Genomic DNA, 21,980 nt, shown 5'->3' with positions numbered 1-21,980 from the left:
GCCGACGACGGGGTGGCGGCCACTACCACCACCTCCCGCCTTCGGGCGGTGGTGGCAGAGCTTGTGATGGCCACAGTGGCCGGCAGTGGGGTGGCGGCCACGACGGCCACCTCCCGCCTTTGGGCCGTGGCGACAGAGCGGGCGATGGCCCTAGCTTTCGACGGTGGTGTGGCGGCAACAGCGGCCGGCAACAACTTCCGACGGGCACCGGCGGCGGAGCGTGTGGTGGTTGTTCATCGCACACCCAACAGGGACGCCACACGCACTACACTACGCTGGGGACTGCGCTGCCGCCGCGGTGTAGCCTCCCAGCCGGAGCTGTCCTCTTATGACGGCGGAGTGGCTGAGCGACGACGACGGACCGGTGCCATTGGCGATTGTGGGAGAAGCAGACGAGATAAGCTACAAGGATGGGGGGGAAAATGCGACGCAGGAGTCGCCGGCCGGGAGGGTTTTTATAGCAGGCTGGTAAGCATTGGGATTTTGGGGGATTTCACCGAGTCGGGTGGGAAGCTTGCGCGGGAACCTGCGAGGTTGCGCGGGAACGGGGCTCACGGACGATTCATTGGCGCCACCGTTTCGCAAAAAGAAGGCCCCGCGCGCTGCGCAAGCTTGCATTGTAAGCCATCTGCGGCAGCGGGGTGACAAGACGTGTGACAGGAGGACGAAAGGCCACGTACACATACGGTTAATAAAAAAACGTTTGCGATTTAATTACTTACTATACCACCATCCTGGTTTATAAGTATGATTTAACTAATAAAATACGAATGCATGTCGCCAAACATTATATAGTTGGATTTGTATTTGAACATAGTTTCCAATTATATAATTTCTAAAACATGCATTAACATTTTGTTGGTTAAGTTTGAGGGCAAAGTATGGCACGGAATATAAAGGAGACTATAGACTAGACGGAGGTGGTACCACACAGCCGCTCTCTACGCAGCGACACAACTGTCGGCCGGCTTGTAGGTGACCATTTCCTGCATGTTCAACTACTATATGCATGTGGTTGCTTGCGGTTCAGGCGGCCGCGGTGCGCTCTGCTCGCATCCAGCCGCGCGCGCTCTGCTCTCGCGCCCCTCCAGGTGCTTTGCCCTCGTCCCTCCACGCGCGCTGCCAGTGTTTGGGGCCGGCGCATGATCACGCACGTTCGTGTGCAAGCAGTTGCGCCAGGCGCGACGCGACGATGCAGTTACCCACTGCAAAAACTGCCATGCGGACGCGCCGAGAATTCACGCTGCCCGGCCCCCTTTTATTCCTGCGGCCATTTACCTTCATCTCTCGTCTCACACGACACAATAAGCACACCCACGGGACACATACATAGAGGACATCCAGCAGTTCCAATGGCGCTCCCCGTGCCTCCAATGGCGCTCCCAGCGGCCAACGACGACAACGGCGGGCAGTTCACCACGCATCACGTAGTGGACACCGACGTGAGAAGGAAGGCCTTCTCGGTGGTGTACACGAATGATCCGGTCTCGGTGGAGAGCTCCATCCAAACTATGGAGCAATTCCTTGCCGAGGACAAGTACCGAGTGGTCGGCTTCGACCTCGAGTACACAATCGATCATGCCGGGCATGATCAGAAGGTTGCCGTCGCCCAGTTGTGCTTGCGACATGACGTCCTCGTCTACCACTTCCACCTTGCCACAGGGCATTGCGAGCGTTTCTCCAGGTTTATCAACAGCTCCGACTACAGTTTCGCTACGGTGGACACCACCAACGATCTAAAAGCTCTCAAGGTTTCGGACTTGAAATGCCCGAATCTTGTCAACATCCAGCACCACTACAAAGTCTGGGGCAGCAACAAAAACAAACTGAACTCCCTGGTTGACCTCGCCTCGGCCATCATCGACCCCTACTACGCGAAGATGAAGAATGAGAGCAATAAGGACAAGAATGCCTGGCACAGTGTGTGGCATAAGAGACTGGATGAACAACATGTCAAGTACACGGCCATGGACCCGTAAACAAGCTATGAGATGTACAGGCGGATCGTTGACATGAGGAAGTGTCTTCTTCCTGAGAAAGAAGAGGGATCGAGCCACATAGCAGTGGCGGGAGCATCACAAGAAGTAGATGACTAGACAATCATTTATCCTACTTTAGAGTGCATGCAATTGTTTATTAAGGTGTGTGCGAATGATCTGTATAGTCACTTATGTAATTGAATGTTTATTTTAGTTATATATATATATACATGTTATTCTACTATAGACAGAGCAATTCACACGGCTTGTTAGTAGCAATCGTCTGTGTTATTATTGGTCCTTGCACACATTTCAGATTACGGACCTGTTTGCCGCTTATCACACACATCTTGTTCAGTTGAACCGTTTCCATTGTGTTGCCTAATCACACAAAGTTCATCCCAGTGAACCGTATGTTGTATATCGCACACGCCTTCATCTGGCTGCCCGTTTCTTTTGTTCCTCCTGATCCCAAACAGTTAATTGAGCTGAACCGTATGCCCTGCATCGCACACGCAACTAAAATCTGAACCGTGTTTGATGCATCCTCCATCACAAACATTTTGCACCTTTTTTGACGGTTTTGTTACACCACCATTTGCGATTATGGCATCGCACACAGTTTCGTCGAAGGGTCTCTGATCGTAGTGTCGCGTTTGGACCATCCTGCAGTAGTGTTAATAGGCCCACAAGTCAGACCATTCCCATTTTTTAATAATTTATAGCTCATTGCAACTTCATTCCAACTTCTTATGCAATTTATTGCATTTCCCTCAAAAATGCAATTTATTGCAGTCCATTTTTTGTTGGCTAGGTCCAGGGTTAAAATTTTAAATGAAATTTCGCATATTTCTGTGGGTTCCAAACTATTTTTAATACCGAAATGTCGAGCCAGATTTAAAGTACTTTGAAGATATATTTAAATTAGGTTAAAGCCCTGTGAAATTGGAATATGAAAATGTGAAAAAATCAGAAATTATAAAGTAATTGCCAATTTGTCATCTATTTTTTTATATTTACAGCCCATTTCATATTACTTTCAATATTTGCAGGCGTCTTGAAAGAGCTGCAGCCCATTAGGGCATAGAAAAATAAGTAGGCCTAGATTGGGTATTCTTCAGAAAAAATAAACTGGGCTCATTTTCACAAAGAAAAAAAAAGCTGGGCTGGTCATGTGGTGAACATTGAATATAAGCCTGGGCTAGACGGGCCACAGCCCAGTTGAAACCCTGCTTCGTCTCAACAATAACAAAAAAAAATATTGCTCGAGCAGCTACGTCCCAGGTGTCAGCCGATCTTGTGTTGTTCTCTTGTCTATTGAATATATACACTGACAATGTCGTGGGTCCCAGATGTCAGGAAACCACTAGGAGGAAGCATTTTCTTTTTCCATACGCTGACAATGGAGTATATATAAAAAAATGAGGAACTTCCTTGCGTACGGCCATGGACATGGTGGGCCCCTACTGTCATCCTCTCCACGTACAGTCCTCTCCCGATTCCTCTTGTTTATTGACCATGTTGACAATGCGAGAGGGCGGCGCCGCGATGAGCGCACCAAAGCACACGGAGGACGACGGCGAGGCCCTGAACGTCGGCGTTAACGATTTAGGAGACGGTGGGGCGGTGATGCGTGCACTGAGGTGCAGCCATCCGTGGGAGGCAGAAGCAGGAGGCCCCGCCGGCGCTGGTTTGGTTTTGGTGGCTGGAGGAAGACAGGACTGAAGAAACACGACAGATTGTAAAAGCAGCAGGAGTACTTAACAACCTTAACTAAAACCAGCAGGGGCACTTAACAACCATAGCTGAAAGCAATATGAGTACTTATACATGTTCAACCGTACAAAGCACGCCTCGAACAGTGCTACTTTGCCTAGAGTTAACCAAGGGTGAGGCCGCCAAGCCCCAAGACAAGGCCCAGGAGCCACCCCGCGCATCCACAACCTTATGAAAGTGGCTTCACCTCGCAATGTGGTCAATAAACATGATATTCTCTTTAGAACCATGGACAAGCATGAGCATAACCTTCTGTCCTATTCTCCAAGATGGATGGGCCTTCATTATTTGAGACCACCCATGAATAAGTATCTTTTCACCTCCAAGGGGAATGGAGTAGGTCGACATAAACATCATGTTGTGACCAAGCGCAAGTCTGACCCGACCATGGTCAGGCATCTGTATAGGAGTGGCACCCATATCCCACATGGCCTTCCACCATTCAAACTGTTGGAAATATGCCCTAGAGGCAATAATAAAATGGTTATTATTATATTTCCTTGTTCATGATAATTGTCTATTGTTCATGCTATAATTGTATTAACCGGAAACCATAATACATGTGTGAATACATAGATCAGAACATGTCCCTAGTGAGCCTCTAGTTGACTAGCTCGTTGATCAATAGATGGTTATGGTTTCCTGACGATGGACATTGGATGTCATTGATAATGGGATCACATCATTAGGAGAATGACGTGATGGACAAGACCCAATCCTAAGCATAGCATAAGATCGTGTAGTTCTTTCACTAGAGCTTTTCTAATGTCAAGTATCATTTCCTTAGACCATGAGATTGTGCAACTCCCGGATACCGTAGGAATGCTTTGGGTGTATCAAACATCACAATGTAACTGGGTGACTATAAAGGTGCACTACAGGTATCTCTGAAAATGTCTGTTGGGTTGGCACGAATCGAGACTGGGATTTGTCACTCCGTATGACGGAGAGGTATCTCTAGGCCCACTCGGTAATGCATCATCATAATGAGCTCAGTGTGACTAAGGAGTTAGTCATGGGGTCATGTGTTACAAAATGAGTAAAGAGACTTGCCGATAACGGGATTGAACAAGGTACGAGGATACCGACGATCGAATCTCGGGCAAGTAACATATCGATGGACAAAGGGAATTGTATACGGGATTGATTGAATCCCCGACATCATGGTTCATCTGATGAGATCATCATGGAACATGTGGGAGCCAATATGGGTATCCAGATCCCGCTATTGGTTATTGGCCGGAGAGGTGTATCGGTCATGTCTGCATGGTTCCCGAACCCGTAGGGTCTACACACTTAAGGTTCGGTGACGCTAGAGTTGTAATGGGAATATTACGTGGTTACCGAAGGTTGTTTGGAGTCCCGGATGAGATCCCGGAAATGACGAGGAACTCGAGAATGGTCCGGAGGTGAAGATCGATATATTGGACGAAGGGTATTGGAGTCCGAAATTGTTCCGGGAGTACCGGGTGACGACCAGCGTGACCGAAAGGAGTTTCGGAGGCCCCGGCAAGCGTTGGGTGGCCTTATGGGCCAAGGGGAGGGGGCACACCAGCCAACTAAGGGGTTGTGCACCCCTCCCACCCCATCTCACATAACCTGGAGATGTGGGGGCGCCTCCCCTAGGGCAGCCGCCCCTCCCGGCTTGGGGGCCAAGTTTTTCCTAGGGGTGGGGCCGCCCAAACCCATCTAGGGTTTCCCTTGAGGCCGCCGCCCCTCCCCAAGGGAAACCCTAGGGCGCCTCCCCCTCCCCCCTTGCCCCTATATATAGTGAGGAAGAGAGAGGGCTGCAACACCCCTTTCCCTAGCGCAGCCCTTCCCCCCTCCAACTCCTCCTCCTCCGTAGTGCTTGGGGAAGCCCTGTTGGAGAACCACGAGCTCCATTGCCACCACGCCGTCGTGCTGCTAGAGTTCTCCCTCAACTTCTCCTCCCCCTTGCTGGATCAAGGAGGAGACATCCCCGGGCTGTACGTGTGTTGAACGCGGAGGCGCCGTCCGTTCGGCGCTTGGATCGGATCTTCCGCGATTTGAATCGCCGCGAGTACGACTCCATCAACCGCGTGCTTGTAATGCTTCCGCTTAGCGATCTTCAAGGGTATGAAGATGCACTCCCTCTCTCTTGTTGCTAGAGTCTCCTAGATTGATCTTGGTGACACGTAGGAATTTTTTTGAATTATAACTATGTTCCCCAACAGAAACGCCCCACAAGGACCTCAAGACAATCAATAAAGTGTAGGAACTTGTGGATGTCGTCCCAGTCACTTCAGTGCTATCAGTAATAGCCGAGTTCTTATAGAATAACAAACGAGTAGCATGCTTAACTTTAAAAAAACCTACACGTGCCACCAATTATAAGAAATATTAGTTAGAGGTAGCATCTTCGTGAGAGATTCGTTGCTACTTCTAAAGTTAAATTGTGATTAGTTAGACATAATAGGTGGATTAAGAAGTAATCGAGGCAACAAGCAAGAACCAGATACAAGACTAACATGGATGAACACTTGGAACGACGTCGGGGTGGAAGATCACAGTGAAGATGAGACCAGGTTCTGCTATTTCCATCAACATTCATGCGCGAACTTTCAGTCCGTAACACTTGAGAAAGTTTATCCAAGTTCGGCCATAAAAAAAGCAGTGATCTTCTTGGTTCATGAACCCAACTAGGAACTTATATCCATGGCTTATCTTCAATGTGACCATTAAACTGGTGTATTCAGTTATGGCAAGGCCGAGCATCTTGAGTACATGTGTTCTGGCAGAGCAAGGAATGCACTGAAGGGAAAATAATATGAGAACACAATGTATTCCCTATCCAAATCTATAAATAATTTCCTCCTTCACGTCAGTGTTGACCATGGTACTAGTACCTTTTATCCAAATATAGCAATCTAAATTTCCAAATGATTCGACAGCATGTTAAACAAGTGTGGCGTCTCACCGAGGGCGCAGAAACCTGTAGGGTCCTCGCACTTTGGGCACTGCAAATGAAACACACTAGATTCAGTAGGAAGAAAAATGCATCAACGGCGGCGGCTACCATCCTAGGATTACCCGCGACCAAGGGACTTGGATTTATCAGGGATGGATGAAGAATTCGTACCAGGTTCTCCATGAGAAAACCCTATGCAATCCCTGAGAGGGGGTTTTCTCTGAACAAACAGACAAGGGAGAAGGGGATCCAGGCCCAGAGAAATATTGCTGCTTTGTCCGTCGAGCTTACTGCTAAAGCTGGAAAGGTGGTTTTTTTGTGATTTAACGGCTCATTGGGCATTGCTGCGGCGCTACGACCGGGGTGAGTCTACCGTGCAGTTGTGCACTCTAATTTGGTGCATGGCACGTGGACCCCGTTGCCAGATGCCCCACATATCAGCGAAAGGAAGTAGAAAGGCAGGAGTAACTAGTTACACATAAATATATTTTTGATAGAGAGATACTCCCTCTGTAAAGAAATATAAAAATCTTTTATATCACAACTTTATACATAAGAAAATCAAGGGGTATATATATAACATCTCTACTCTTATAAAAAACAGAGTTGGTGATGATGGTGTGCCTGCCATCCTGCAATATAGGCCGTCCGATTTATATCTGATGGATAGGAAGGAAACTATGGCAATTTTGCAAAAAGGTACCGACACACCTCTCCAGATTTGCAAATAAGGCCTTCCCTCGTTCATCCTTTTCTCTCACAAGATAAACTACTCATACCAATGCATCTTAATGTTACGTGCAATGCACGGACATCTTGCTAGTATAACATAATATGGGGGTTAAGCTGAGAATATAATACTCACACAGGCTCACGGTTCTGGACTTTGGGCCATAGGCCGATGGGCCTGCATGTTTGGGGGCCCATGTGTTCTACCTCAGCGCTTTTCATATTGCAAGTGATCAGTACGGATCTGGTTTTAGATGCTGTCGCAAGGTGAATACACAAAATTTAATAAAGCACGGCAACTGTTAGAATGAAATCGAACGACAGTTCCTAACTAGCAATCAGAGTTGCAATTCTATCAATGATATACTACGTGATAAATAATACTGTCGTACTACTTATACACACATGACACTTGTTTCACCATGCCAGATTATTACATCAAAATCTCTCGGAGGATAGATCAGTTCGACAGTTGCGTGCTGCTACTGAAGAATGTCAAAGTTGATTTGGACCAGCTCTCCTTGCCGAGAAAGTTCAATTTGACATCATCCCCTACCGCAAAATATGGTTTAGATTTGAACCTTGACCATCCTTTAGCATCAATCATCATGCGACGATCCTTTGTACTTACGATATATTGAGCAGGTTCATTCACACCAAGGCTGCGCATGGTAAGAGAAACTTGGCCACGGTCGCCCGGATTGTTGAACGACTCCCTCGTTGCTCTAGGAATTCTCTGTTTGCAAACAAGAAGAGATACACAAACAGTTAGATCAACACAGTGAATCATGTGAAACAACATGGAAAGGAAAAAGAACGAAGCACTTGGGCGGCCAATGCTTACCAAGAAGGTGGAGATGACGGTTTTTGTAAGGACTTTGGTATATGCAGTGCGAACTGCAGCCCAATCTGTTGCCGGTGCAACTGCTGGTTCCATTGCTGCTGCATGGGCCAGAGCAGGTCCAAGTGCAAGTGTTGATGCAGGTGCCGGAGCCGTTGCTGGTGCCCGTGCCTATGTGACTGGTAGTGCCGCTGCTGCTGCCGGAGATGGTCCTCCTTGTAGAGCTGGTACCGGTGTTGGAGCAGGTGGCGGTGTCGATGCCCGATCCTCCGGTAGATCAGCCTAATCCGCTGACGTGGTCGGTGCCCAATCCTCAGCTGGATCAGACTGAGCTGCTGCCGTTGTCAGTGCTAGAGCAAGTGTCGTCGGAGAAGGTGCCGGTTTCGATCCGTTGCTGAAGGTGGTACCGATGTGCGAGATAGCATCGATCGTGTGTGGTCTGCTATGATCAGCTATCTAACTTGACTAGGCTCCGTGAATGTGATCCAGTCTTTTCCTTCATTTCTTTTAAACGCGAGAAGGACTAATTGTGGCGTGTTTGTTAAACCAAACTGCAGTTCATCATAGGGCTTCAGCTTGTACTCAGACAACAGACTGATCCAATTGTTTCCAGTAATATAAGTGATGGATAGTGCCTTTGTTACTGACACGACATAAGAAGTGAAACCTGCAAAAATAACCATCGTAGAGCAAACCAAACGGTTTATTCTGTGATGAATGTCACATGGCAAAACCTGCATCGTAAAATTGTAGCAAAAGTAAGAAAACATGACATTAAATAAATAAGATTTAGATAGTAAATCAATACGATTTACTTGATGCGACACGAGTAATCCTTACCAGGAAATCACTATGTTGAAGTTCTAAATAGAAGATTGCTCGTCCAACCACGCGTGGCATGCAGGGCCCCCACCTACTCCCACAAGCAGGACAGTCCAAAGGTTGTGACAAATCTCATGGACCGAACATCCATGGGACTGGAAATCCTAGTCGGTGCGATAAACCCTGCAATGCATACGGATATTGGAGTGTAACAATAACTGATAAACCGTCCTCACAAAAAAGATGATATGGATACTTCAAAATATACAGACTGAATTGAGTGGACAGACATTAACATAGACTGTTCCCAGGACTCACCAGACACCAAAAGCGGCAGTACTAAACAATACAGGGTTCACACACACAAATCAAGTACTAAATAATAGTACTTACTACAAACAAGCAAAGTTGCACTAATTAAACTATGCAGACTATTTCTTGCCACCGACCTACGGGATGAACCCTGCATAACTGACTAGGCCATAGACTTCGTGAGAGATGTCTATCTACACCATCACCATCTCGTCAACCTTGGAGAACCTAACAGAGTGGTCTTTCCACTCATAAACATGACGATGAAGATAGTCCGCATCAGATTTGTCGGGAAGCTTTAAAAGACCACACCCTTCGTAATCGAAGGCACAACCAGGAAATTGTTGTGGTCAAGTACAGCCTCGAGAACACGCCTGACAACAATGCGACCGAAAAACACTAGTTCAGGACAGGTGGCGACAAGGACACAGCAGCTGGATAGTTTAGCAGTAGAACTCATCCTCAGGTCTTCCAGTTCACACGGCATGACTTTGAGAACTTCATCTCCATCGCGGATCTGGTTCTAATTCAAACAGAAACCAAATATTTTATTACTACCTCCATTCAGAAATATAAGATGATTTTCGATATTTGACTCCATATATGAATACATATACACACAGAAATGAGTGAACAAAGACAATAGTACATGTCTTCAAAGGCATGAGAGTAGAGGGATTACATACAATATCCATAACACAAGTTACTGAGGCAAATATACTCTCTTCAAAGGTAGCATTGATGTTCATAAAGTAGTTGAAAGTAATCTATAAGAAATCAGTGTCAACCTCTCGCATGTTTTGGTCAAAATAGGAATTTTGAACCGTCATTTGGCACACAAAAATCACATGCAAGATCACCCAGAAAGTTGTAATACTAGTACTAGTACTGCGTGTTAGATGAAAAAACACGATCAAGATCGAGAAAAAGATCGTCCAGAAGAGATATTGCCTAGACTTGCTTAATGAGGGATCCCGGAGAGGGGGGCTTGGACAGGGCGATGGCTTTGAGCTTGTCTGCGGTAGTCTCGGCGGGGTGCTTGCGCTTCTTTGTACCATGAGCCTCGACGATTTTGGCTAGAGACATAGACATCACTTCGGCCGGTGCTCCAGCGTCCCTCAAGAAACTGTCAAATAGAAATAAAAGAAAAGAAACCATAATCGCACACACAAAAGAAGAACAGAGAGGGAGTTATAGGATCAGTGTCGGGGTTGTAAGACCGGGCCATGGCCAGAATCAACACCATTGATGCGCTCACCTTTCCTTGTTTGGGAGAGAAGAACAATGGCAGAAGCAGGTCGGGGTTTTCTTGAAGAAATGAGGAACAAGATGAGGGAGAAGCGAGTTGGGGTTTTCTTCAACAGAGGAAGCTGAGGGAGAAGAGTGAAATGATGGTTGTTTCATTTGTCCAACTTACTGCTGGAAAGGAGGGGTTTTGTGATTTGACGGCTCATTGGGCATTACTGTGACGCTTCGATCGGGGTAGTCTACCGTGCGGTTGGGAACTCTACTACGGACTAATTTAGTGCATGGCTAGTGGACCCCGATGCCAGCTGTCCCACACGTTGGCGAAAGTGAGCAAAGGTTCCCGACGACCGTCGAGGAGGATCCGCATGGTAGAGCGTGTCCACTATTTTTCTGAAGAAAAAAATGATTACAGCAAGCGTTTCCACTCTTACGACGGAGGAGTGCGAAACACGGCAGCCACTTGAACTTACACAATGCTCCTACTACTAGGCATGTGCAGTGGTTCATACATCAGTACTACATAATCTTGTTGCTAGTGTAGTAAGATATGACGATAACAAATCATGTTGTGTGCATTTCAACTATATGAACAGTAATGTAACATAGTACCCCTTTTTTTACTGTCCGGTCGAGAATGGACGGTGAGATCAATGTTAACAAAAACTATGTCTACAATGCACGGAGAGTACGGTGCTACAGTACTCCATGGAACATGAACCATATGAAGCACGAATCAATGTTAGGCAGGGTGTATGAAGGGTGCACGGGATGGGAGCAAAAGTTCCCTTCTCGACCCACTTTTTGGGTGTTTGGCAGAGTGCATGAAGGGTACATGAGTCCACACTAGTAGGTTAACACAAATACACTACGATCATGCATGAAGAGGGGTGTTGAGATGAGCATGCACGAAGAGGGAACAACTATATTGAGATGAGAATGCAACCAAACACACCCACATGCTTTGTGCTACAGTGACTGATCTGCACCTTCTGAGTTTGATCCAACGGTCATGTTGCACTGAGACATGGACATGCCCATGCAGAGGAAGCCTAACCACCACCGAAGTCCCTCTGCTTCTCAAGGCGCACGACGTTGGTGATGTAGGGTGCAACCGCCCGCAGAGCCCGCTCCCGGTCGACAGGAGCCAGCTCGTCAAAGACGGCGTCCAAAGGCACGAATGGATTCCAGTGACGGAGCCCTAAGAGGATTCGCCCGGCAACGGCGATGGCAGCTCGCAACCCCTCCTTGTCCGGCTCCACCCCCACCATCGCGCGGAGACGGCTCAGCTCCTCAGAGATATACGTGAAGAAGGAGACCAGGTCAGGAAGCCGCAGCTCGTTGAAGTCGATGGGGTGGTCGAACGGGTTTAGCCGATAGCCGGCATGGTCGTGCTGGCACGACGGTAGGCATCGCGCAACCGCAACACGTGTGTGGCAACATGGTCCACCAAGTGGCTGAGGCGATCCTGGACCTCGTCACGATCGCCCCGCTCCTCCAGCCGGCTCGCCTGACGGCCTATCGTATCTCCCATGTTCTGCAGCAATGCCACCGACGCCTCGAACATCTTTGTGGTGGACGCCTGCCGCTTTTGAAGCTCTATGACCTCCCGCACATAAAGGAGGAGCATGGTACTCCTCTCCTCCTTGAGCTCACGAAGCTCCACGTCCTTGGCCCTGAGCTCCGCATCCATGGCCCGGAGCTCCTGTGTCAGGCACCTCACCTCAGACTCCGTGATCTGCTGTGCCGCCATGGCACCAGGTACAAGCAATGTTGAGAGGAAGCAAAGGGGGCGAAACGGCTGAAAGGAAATGCAATCTACGGGAAGGTGGAGGGAGGTAGCCGAGGAGCAGGGTGAATCTTTTGGTATTCACCATGGGAAAACACCAGTCGACGACTTTTCACATCAGGGAGCAGTGGGTTTTACAGGCGGAGTCATCGTGACTTATTGCTGCCGTGCTTGCTCCCGCCAAACAAAAAATTAAAAATCCTGCTGCGCCTGCTCCCGTCAATCAAAAAATTAAAAATCCTGCCGCGCCTGCCGCACCCAAAGACCAGAGCAACGCCGCGGTGGATATTTAAATTTACCTACCGGCAAGGAGATAAAAAAGGGGTGCAAAAAACAGATGTGGCTGCGGCCTAGCTAATCGGTCGCACTAGCCCAACTAGCTAGCCACCATGCTTCACAGATGTACTCGGCGGGAAAGGTGGTCTTTCATGATTTGACGACTCATTTACTTGCTTCGGCGCTACGACCGAGGAGGACCTAGAAAACACGCGGTAGGGCGTCCCACGTCTCGGCAAGGAAGAATATATGTGTGCACCACCCGGGAGGACCCCGAAACCGCTCGGTAGGGTGTGCCACATCTCGGCACGGAGAAAAAATGTGCGTGTAAAATATACTGTATCAGACGTACTACCTATGGTTCAACCTCCGGACCCAGCCAGTCGGTCGAAAACACCCCACTAGCCACATAGCTTCATCATGCTAACGTGGCACGGAGGATAGGTGTGGTTAGCTCCGTCTCGACCAGCCACAACGTCTCTCGTGTGTGCCCGTGCATCTAAAGGTTAGACGATGGAGATGAGAGAGAGATCGCAGACCTAGGACCCACTAGTAAGTGAGTCAACGGTCATGCAAGTGTTGACGAGCCACTCCCTCTACTCTACTCAACGTAATACTGTATAATATCAAGTTATGGGACAAAGCCAACAACCGTTGTTGTTTCAGGCTATTGACTTATGCTTTGTAGTCCAGGTTGCCAGTTTGAATCTCGTCTTTCAGATTTGTTAGTTTTAGGTCCAAATTTGATCAATGACAAGTGGGACCCCCGTGTGTTGTTCCAATATTTCAGTGTAGGATGTTTTTTTTTGGAACAAACACTTTGCGCGGTTAGACAAGTAACGGCACGAGTTACACGTATATTGCAAGTTTAGGAACAAAAATGACAGCGGCATAGAATATCACTTCCACCCCGCAGCTTAGATGCTATGGTGATACAAGTTTTTACGTCGTTGGAACTAAGATCCAATGGCTTGGGAGTAGTCTTTGTAATTATGCGCAATTTCCAAACTCTCCAAGGGATTTTTTACAAATAAAACATTCAGGCCTCGTGTGTGCAGCTGCATCTTGGATCCAACGGCTCCCCGTTTCTCATATTAGGTGCTCCCCGTAGCTTAATTAGCCGATACGATGATACGAGCATCTAGGTCGTATGATCTGTGATCAGATGCCACGTGCGTAGTACCTGTACTTTCTGCGCAATTCCCAAACTCTCTCAGGCGTATATTGCAAAAACATTCAAACCTCCTACTGTGAGCCGTTAGATCTCCGGGAACTCATATCACCATAGAATCTACGGTGCGGGAGCACCTCATATTCTCATGTGCAAGAAAACATTAGGTGCTCTCGCAGCTTGGATGCTACGGTGATACGAGCTTCGAGGTCATTCGATCTGAGATCCATTGGCATCTGAGCAGTCTTTGTGCTTGTAAGAAGTGGCCGAACTCTTTGGGGGCTTTTCTGCAAAAAAAACATTCGAACCACCGAGGAGTTGTTGGATCACAAATCCAATGGCTCCGAAGAGCTTGTATCACCAAAGCATCTAAGGTGTGGTAGCACATGATATTCTTACATACAGGAGAATATGAGGTCCTCCTTCATCTTAGATGCTACGGTGATATGAGCTTCGAGGTCGTTTTTGTACAAATTGTGTGCAATTCTCAAACTCATTATGGTTTCCTATAAAAATATTAAGACATCATGTGAGCTAATATATCTCAGATCTACAAGCTCCAAGCAACTCCTATCAGCATATAACATCTAAGGTGTGGGGGCACATGATATTCTCCCGGGGAGGAGGGGGGTGCACAACCAATCGGTGTTTGGGAGGGTGGGGACAAATATAATGTTCAAATAATACAATCTAAACAATCCTAAATAGAGCTTCACAATTTTATCTAACGTCGAGGGGTTAACCCCCGACAATCTACATAGCTCCGCCTAAACACAACATTTGCATGTATGTAGTACTAGACTTAATATTCATGTTTCAGTTTCCTATTCATTTTAAATATTGAATTGAGGACCATGCATGTCTTACATTTTACTCCCTTCGTTCCTAAATATTAGTCTTTTTTAGAGATTTCAAATGGACTGCCACATACGGATGTATATAGACATATTTTAGAGTGTAGATTCACTCATTTTGCTCTGTATGTAGTCACTTGTTGAAATCTCTAAAAGACAAATATTTAGGAATAGAAGGAGTATTTTTGAATTCGTGTCATACATGCATGGTTTGGAAAAATAGATGCGCTATACTTACTGGATTGTTGTTGTATTCGCGTGTGTGTGTGTGGTCATATGCTTGATACATACAAAGTTTTCTCACCACCATACCATTCATCTTTTAAATTTGAATTTGCAATGAAAAACTTACTAGGGATACCATGAAATGTGAAATCCACGTTGAGATCACTATATCACAAACTCACTCTAATTCAAGAACTCGTCATATATCAATTACCATGTTGAGATTACTATTTGCAAGGAAAATACGGGCATTGTAATACACATAGATTCATTCGGCAATTTAAAAGATTCCTTTCGTATTCTCGAATGGTAGGACCCAACGACGTACCAGCCAGACCCTGGCTCGTGTTGATCCTAAAAAAAGGGCTCGTGTCCTTCTGGTGGTGTGCGTGGTACGCACGTTAGCCAACCCCAACCAGTCGAGCCTTCGCGTTTCGAGTCGAAATATCTGGCGGCCAGAATTCCGGCCCTAGGAAATTCCCCCATGTCCCCGGTCCATAATGACTACCGATAAACAATGGAGGGATGCTTAGTAACTAGACAACGTTACCTACTGTGCCGAGCACGGTTCAATTCCCTCGGTCGCCGCTACCTAAGGTCACCCATCAACTCCATTGCCTAGTACTAATAGGAGTACTACACCAGGATGAGCAAAGAATTAAGCCCGTTTGTTCATGCCTAGTACTTGTGTTAATATATCAGGCAATGCACTGGTACAGAGGGATTATCCTTTTACTCTGCATATATAACTTGTCTGAAGTCTAACTAAGAAAAATGTTGACCAAATCCTTTCTCAAGAAATACAACATGAAAGATGTATCGCTTGAAAATTTATTGCATGATGCAGGTTATGATATTGTTTTGAATCCTGGATTTTAAATTTCAGAAAATCCAGAAGTAACTGGAAATTCATGAAGCTGAGCATGGTCTCATGATATGGCACAAATATTCCTACGTAATTTTTTTCTTCAACTTGAGGCAAGATGCTTATGAGAAGTTGCACAAATGAATAGCCAAGGTATTTTGGAACAAAGACCTGTCACGTTCAGGTGAACACTTTCACTATTCAAACAATGGGCATTTACGTGCTGCCACGACTCCCGCTTCTCATCGGCAGGTGTCGTCCGAGCAAGCGTGTGAGTTGACGGGAGGCGTGCGAGCAGACCGCTGCACCGGCTGACCAGGAGGCGTGCGAGCAGACCGCTGCGCAGGCTCACCGGGAGGCGAGCCGTTTGACCAGACTCCGCCGCCCACCTTCGTCCCAACTGCCCCCACTTTTAATGGCGCCGACGCCGTAGTTTAAAATCAACCCTGCACTACCTGGTATCGCTACAATCTTCTCTCTTCCTCTCCAATTCTCCTATCGTCCAACTCCAACCAGCTTGACCTAACCGTACGCCATGCCGCATCATGATGGTCTGCCCTTAGTCTTCCAATTTCCGGAGGAAGACACGCAGCCGGAGTCTCAAGAACATAAGGTGCTTTGGGACGAGCTTGAACCGGCCTTACGGGAAGACGCCGCGCCTGTCCTCGCCCCCGTTCCGGCTCCCGTCGTCCCGACTGCGCCAGCGCCCATCCCCGTGGCATTGATGGGCTGGGAGCCGCACATTATCGCCGGGCTTGATGCCACGGGGTTCCACGAGGTCCCCGCCGACTTTCACGTGCCCGTGCACCTGCCAACACATGCGCCTGCGCGTGCACTTATGCGTGCACCGGTGCCGGTGCCTGTGCACCTGCCAACGCATGCGCATGCGCGTGCACTGACGTGCGTGCCCATGCCGGTGCCCGTGCACACGAATGTCTCCGCCGCGCCGTTGCCAGCGCCTGTCCCCGCGTGGGTGCCAGTGCCCCCCTCAGTGGCATGGATGGGCGTCGTCGACCGCTTCCTTGCACCAACACCTGTTGCCTCCTCCCGCGAGTTGACTCGCTCCTGGAGACCGAAGTCCAGAATATTGTGGCATTCCTTGAAGCTAGGGACGATGTCCGGGAGTACGCCAACAATGGCGCAAGACGCCACCGTCACCGTTGTCGTCGCTGTCGCCGTTGGTCAGTGGCCCGATGACACACAGAGCACGATAGAGGAGCCACTTCCCACTGCAAGACGCCCCACCGTCGCTGCGTAATCTAAATTTCTCATAAAAAACGTTCGGATTGCCATGCTTAAAATCCGAACGTCTATCATTTCCATTTATTTTAGATCGATCGTCGTATGAATGTAAAGTTGGAGTCAGACTGAATGAAATCTATGGTTTGATCGATGAATGTTCTGCTAGAGCCGTATCAAATTAAATATAAAACGTCATCAAGCCACATGTATTCCTTCTCATCCAACGACCTAGACGGCTTCAATATCGAGCGCTCAACACATTTAGTGTGCAGTTAATTTCATGCCAAAAATAGTGCTAATCACATAATAACATGCAAATAATATCCTACTTAATATCTGCATGCACTTAATATACTTCCAAATTAACGTGCATTGCACGTACACATTGACTAGTACTACTAGTACGTGAAACTGGTGCCGTAACTTGTGAACGCGTCTAGATATGGTCAACGGCAACATCGCCCGCGACTTCTTCGTGTTTGCCTGTGCGTCTAAACATAGAAGGGGAGGAGAGAGAGAGAGCAGACATGGAACCCACCAGTAAGTGAAGGCGAATAGTACGTGCTAACGAGCCGGTCCCACTAATGTACTAAAAATAATATTACATGTTATCCATTAAATAGGTTGTGGTAATATAAAAACATTATATGAACAAAGGGGGGTACAACAAACATTGCTGTACTACCTATGTTGCCTGTTGACGTGTGGCTTGAAGGCCCTGGTCACATGTTCGATCCTCGTCCTTTTTAATTTTTAATTTATATATGGGTCCAAATTTGTTTCATGACAGGTGGGCCCCTCGGTGTGTAGTTTGTAGCATTTTAATTTGTGGGTCGAAATTTGTTCCATTACAGGTGGACTATTGGTGTGTAGTTTTTGTAGCTTATTTGTAGTAATTAAAGAGAAAAACAGAGCTTTTTGCAAAAATACCATGGTGCGACATTCAAGGCGAGAAAGGACGTGCGAGAGAGCGATGACCGAGCTAGAGGGAAATCAATTGGGGGAGGTGCGGGGGTTGCAATGGTGTTTGGAGTAGTTGTGGGCCGAATGCTACGAAAATATAATCTAAACGCACCGAAATAAATGCCTACACAAATTAATCCAAGGTTGGAGTCCCCCTCGCAATGTAAATAGCTCCGGCTTTGCGAGGGATGGAGAGGTAGCTTCAATGTGTGGAAGATACGACATGAGAAAGCGAGGTCAATCGAGACACAGATAGATAGAGAGACAAAGTGAGTGTGGTCCGACATTCATTGAAAAGATATATATGCTCTGGAGAGATATTGTCCAATTGAGATTTTGGGAAGGGTGAGGGCTGTAAGATAGAGCTTGAGAGATGATCCAGTCATAGACATGTAGATATATTTTGTGCGTGGGAGGAAGCAAGGTCAATCGATTACATATATAAAGGGAGAGAGATTGGGCGAGTGTGGGTCGTCGTGCGATCGCAAGAGTAAGACGGGTTGGAGAGAGTGACCTAGATAGACAATGTGCGTGAGCGAGTATACAATATGAATATGTCGAATTGGGCTCAAACCTGGAGATATATCATTTGTGTCCGAGAAAGAGAGAGGTCAATCGAGACATAAAGAGAGAGAGAGAGAGACTGAGAGAGCGTGGCCCGCCATGAGGTCGAAAGAGTGGGGGCGGCTTGGATGGACTGACCTAGATAGACAATCTGCGTGAGAGAGTATAGTGTGTTGATCGAGGCCCGAACAGGGAGATATATCATTTGTGTGTGAAAGAAAACAAGGTTAATCGAGACTCAGATAAAGAGAGTGAGATTGAGCGAGTGTGGCCCGCCGTGCGGAAGAAAGAGTGAGACAGTCTCGAGGGAGTGACCTAGATAGACAACGTGCGTGCGTGCGCACGAGAGGTTGGGGGCTAGACAGGCAATGCATGTATCTAGCGAGATAGGGTGGGAGGGAGGGAGAGAGAGAGAGAGCTCGGGATAGGGTGCAATGGCGGGTGTGTGAGGTAGATACATTGGGTAACAGTGGAAAAAGGGGGTTGTGTAGTTGAGAGAGTTAGAGATCGAATCATGGAGAGAAAGAATGAATGTGTATCGGAAACCGATAGCTTCCTAAGGTTGTTAGGAGAGGAATATTGACCGATACAGGAAGTATGTAGCGTGTGTGCCGAGGGGGGGGGGGCTAAAAACAACATTTGAATGTAGATAGTACGAGACTTAATATTGATGTTTCAATTTAGTGTACATTGTAAGATTTGAACTGAGAACCATGCATATGGGTAATTATTTCGAATTCTTGCCATACTATGTTTGAAAAAGTTGACATTGACTCGATTGTTGTGCTATTTTGTAGGTCATATGTTTGAATCCATCCAAAGTTTTCTCACTACCATGGTGGTCATCATATACATATGAATTTGTATTAAAAAAGTAGCATGGATACCGTGAAATGCGAAATCCACGTTAGAATTGGAGATCGCTCTGTGACACACACTCTAATTCAAATAACTCATTAATTAATTTATAGTATGTCGTTTCGAATGACTAATTATTTGTAAGGAAAACACACGCATGGTAATACATACCGATTCATTTGCAAATGAAAGAAGATTCGTTTGCATTCCCAAATGGAGGCGCACCAGGCAGACCAGGGTCGTGTCATGGTGGTCACATGTGTCGTACGTACGCTAGCACCCAGCCACCCCCCCGCCCCCACCCCCATAAAAAGGAACGGCGACAAAATAAGTTCGCACTTCCATGTTTCGGATTGAAATATCTGGCGGCCCCAATTCCAGCCCTGCAAAATCTCCCATCTCCACCGTCCCCTTGCTCGCCCAGATTGCTCAAATCCCTAATTCGCCGCCAACCCAAGCAAAGTTCGAATCGCCCCTCATCTCATCTCTTTCGCCACCTCTATGCCAGACGACGATGACGAAGACGACGGTCGCGCTTCACCACCGCACCAGAGCTACCTCATCTACACCCTCATCCACCGCACCGGGTGGTCCACCGACAACGTCGGCCGCCGTAACCGACGTGCCTCACAGACACCGACTTCACTACATCAGGTGGACTTCACCTACGCCGTCTCCAACCTCATCGGGGCTACTTCACCAAGCACATCGTCGCACCTCCGCCCCCCGAGGCTGTTGGGGGTTCACCAACGGTCTCGTCCACCGCATCGTAGCACTTCGCTGCCACTCAAGATCTGCATCCGTGCATGGCCAGCCAACGCCAACGCATCACCCTCAATGGCTCTGAAGTGACCCGCACTCTAGCTAGGCGAGCATGCCCAAACGCTGGTCCGAACTAGGTATCCACATATCACTCCCTTGTGCACTGTTCCGATGATGTTTGGATATCCTTTTCACTGCTCTCTTAGCTTACACGCCTATGCAACTCTAACTTTAACTCTTATTTCTTCTGGAGATATCATCTGAAACAAGCAAAACCATTTTTTAGCGAAGCATGACGGCGCTACGGGATCTGGTACACATCCTGCACACCCGTATAACCTTGTAAGTATCTGTCCTCTGGTACAACAACAAGGTCGATTCCTCTTATTTGACCAACCATTCGCTGTGTCAAAAATGTAGAGGGGGATGCAAGGAGCACAAGGCCTGCACATCCAAGTAAGTGGTAACATGGACTTGCACATGGAACATCCCAAGCGCAAGCAGAGCTGCAGTGAGCCTGTACAACGAGCTAGCGTAAGTCCCTGCATTTCATTTAATTCGTACTGGCCTGCGTGTATGATTTGTGTGTAGTGGCGGATCCATGAATTCAAGTTACCGGGGGCAAAAATTAAACTTAAAAAATACGAGGGCAATTGCACTCCGGAAATCAACATAACTTGAGAAATGTGAAGCTACATGCACTTTGAAATCCAGCTAATGATCCAAAGTAGTTCAGATTATAAAACGCTAAATGATGTAAGCACCAAAAAACACAAAATGCAACATGGTTGTGACAGCCTGATTTTCGGCCCTTTCTTTTTCTTTTGTTTTTCTAAGGTTTGTTCTTTTTCCGTGGCTTTGTGGTCTGGAAACTGAAGAAGATGCCCTCTTCTTTGTTTCCAGAGTGGCTTGTCATTCCCAAATCCTTCCCTGGACCCTGTCATTTTCATCCTAGCCCAAATCCCAATATACTTTTCATTGGGAATATTCCTTTTTTATTAAAGGAATAACTCAAATCGCCCTAGGTTGTGAAGCAACCTTTTTTTCCATCACTCCTAAAATTCCTAAATAATTCTCATAAATTGTTTGGGTCATATATTTCTCAAATATGGCAAAATATTTCATTTGTCATGTTTATCATCATGCTCAAATAATTAATTTCCTATTCTGCCCTAAATGGCACATTGTGAAGCAAGTGCTATTTTCCTTTTCCCATTGACCTCAAACTCCTTGGACACCTTTTCCTGTCCATATCATTGCCACATGCCCAAATGAAACTTTGTGAAGGAGGTGCAAGCTAGGCATATCCAAATAAGTTTCCATTTTGCATTATCCCTCATATCATCATATCATATCCCTCCACCAAAGTAGAGCTCATGTCATGCCTCCATGTGAGCTCATCTTCCATTCTTTGAGTCTGTCCAAAATTTCAGTTTGTGAAGCAAGTATATTTTATCTTGCTCCATTATGGATGCCAATTTTTCTATGCCTTCTATTATCCATATCACCTACCTCCACCCACTTTGGGCATGGTTCATGAAGGCATTATTCCTCTAGAATTTTTGCAAGTTTCTGTCCAGAGGAGATGTTTGTGAAGCAAGTACCAGTTTGGCTTAGCCAATTGGTATGAGACTTTTTGAGAATCTTCATAGGAACAAATGACTCTGCCTTGCCCGATTTGAGCTCAATTTGACACTCCATGTGAGTGCACCTTCCTGATCAAGTTTCTGGACCAGATTATGCAGTTGCAAAGCAAGTGCATTAAATCTTGGTCCATT

This window comes from Triticum aestivum, chromosome 3D (assembly GCF_018294505.1).
Source record: "Triticum aestivum cultivar Chinese Spring chromosome 3D, IWGSC CS RefSeq v2.1, whole genome shotgun sequence".
In the NCBI taxonomy this organism is placed as follows: domain Eukaryota; kingdom Viridiplantae; phylum Streptophyta; class Magnoliopsida; order Poales; family Poaceae; genus Triticum; species Triticum aestivum.
Note: the sequence above shows the minus strand (reverse complement) of the source record.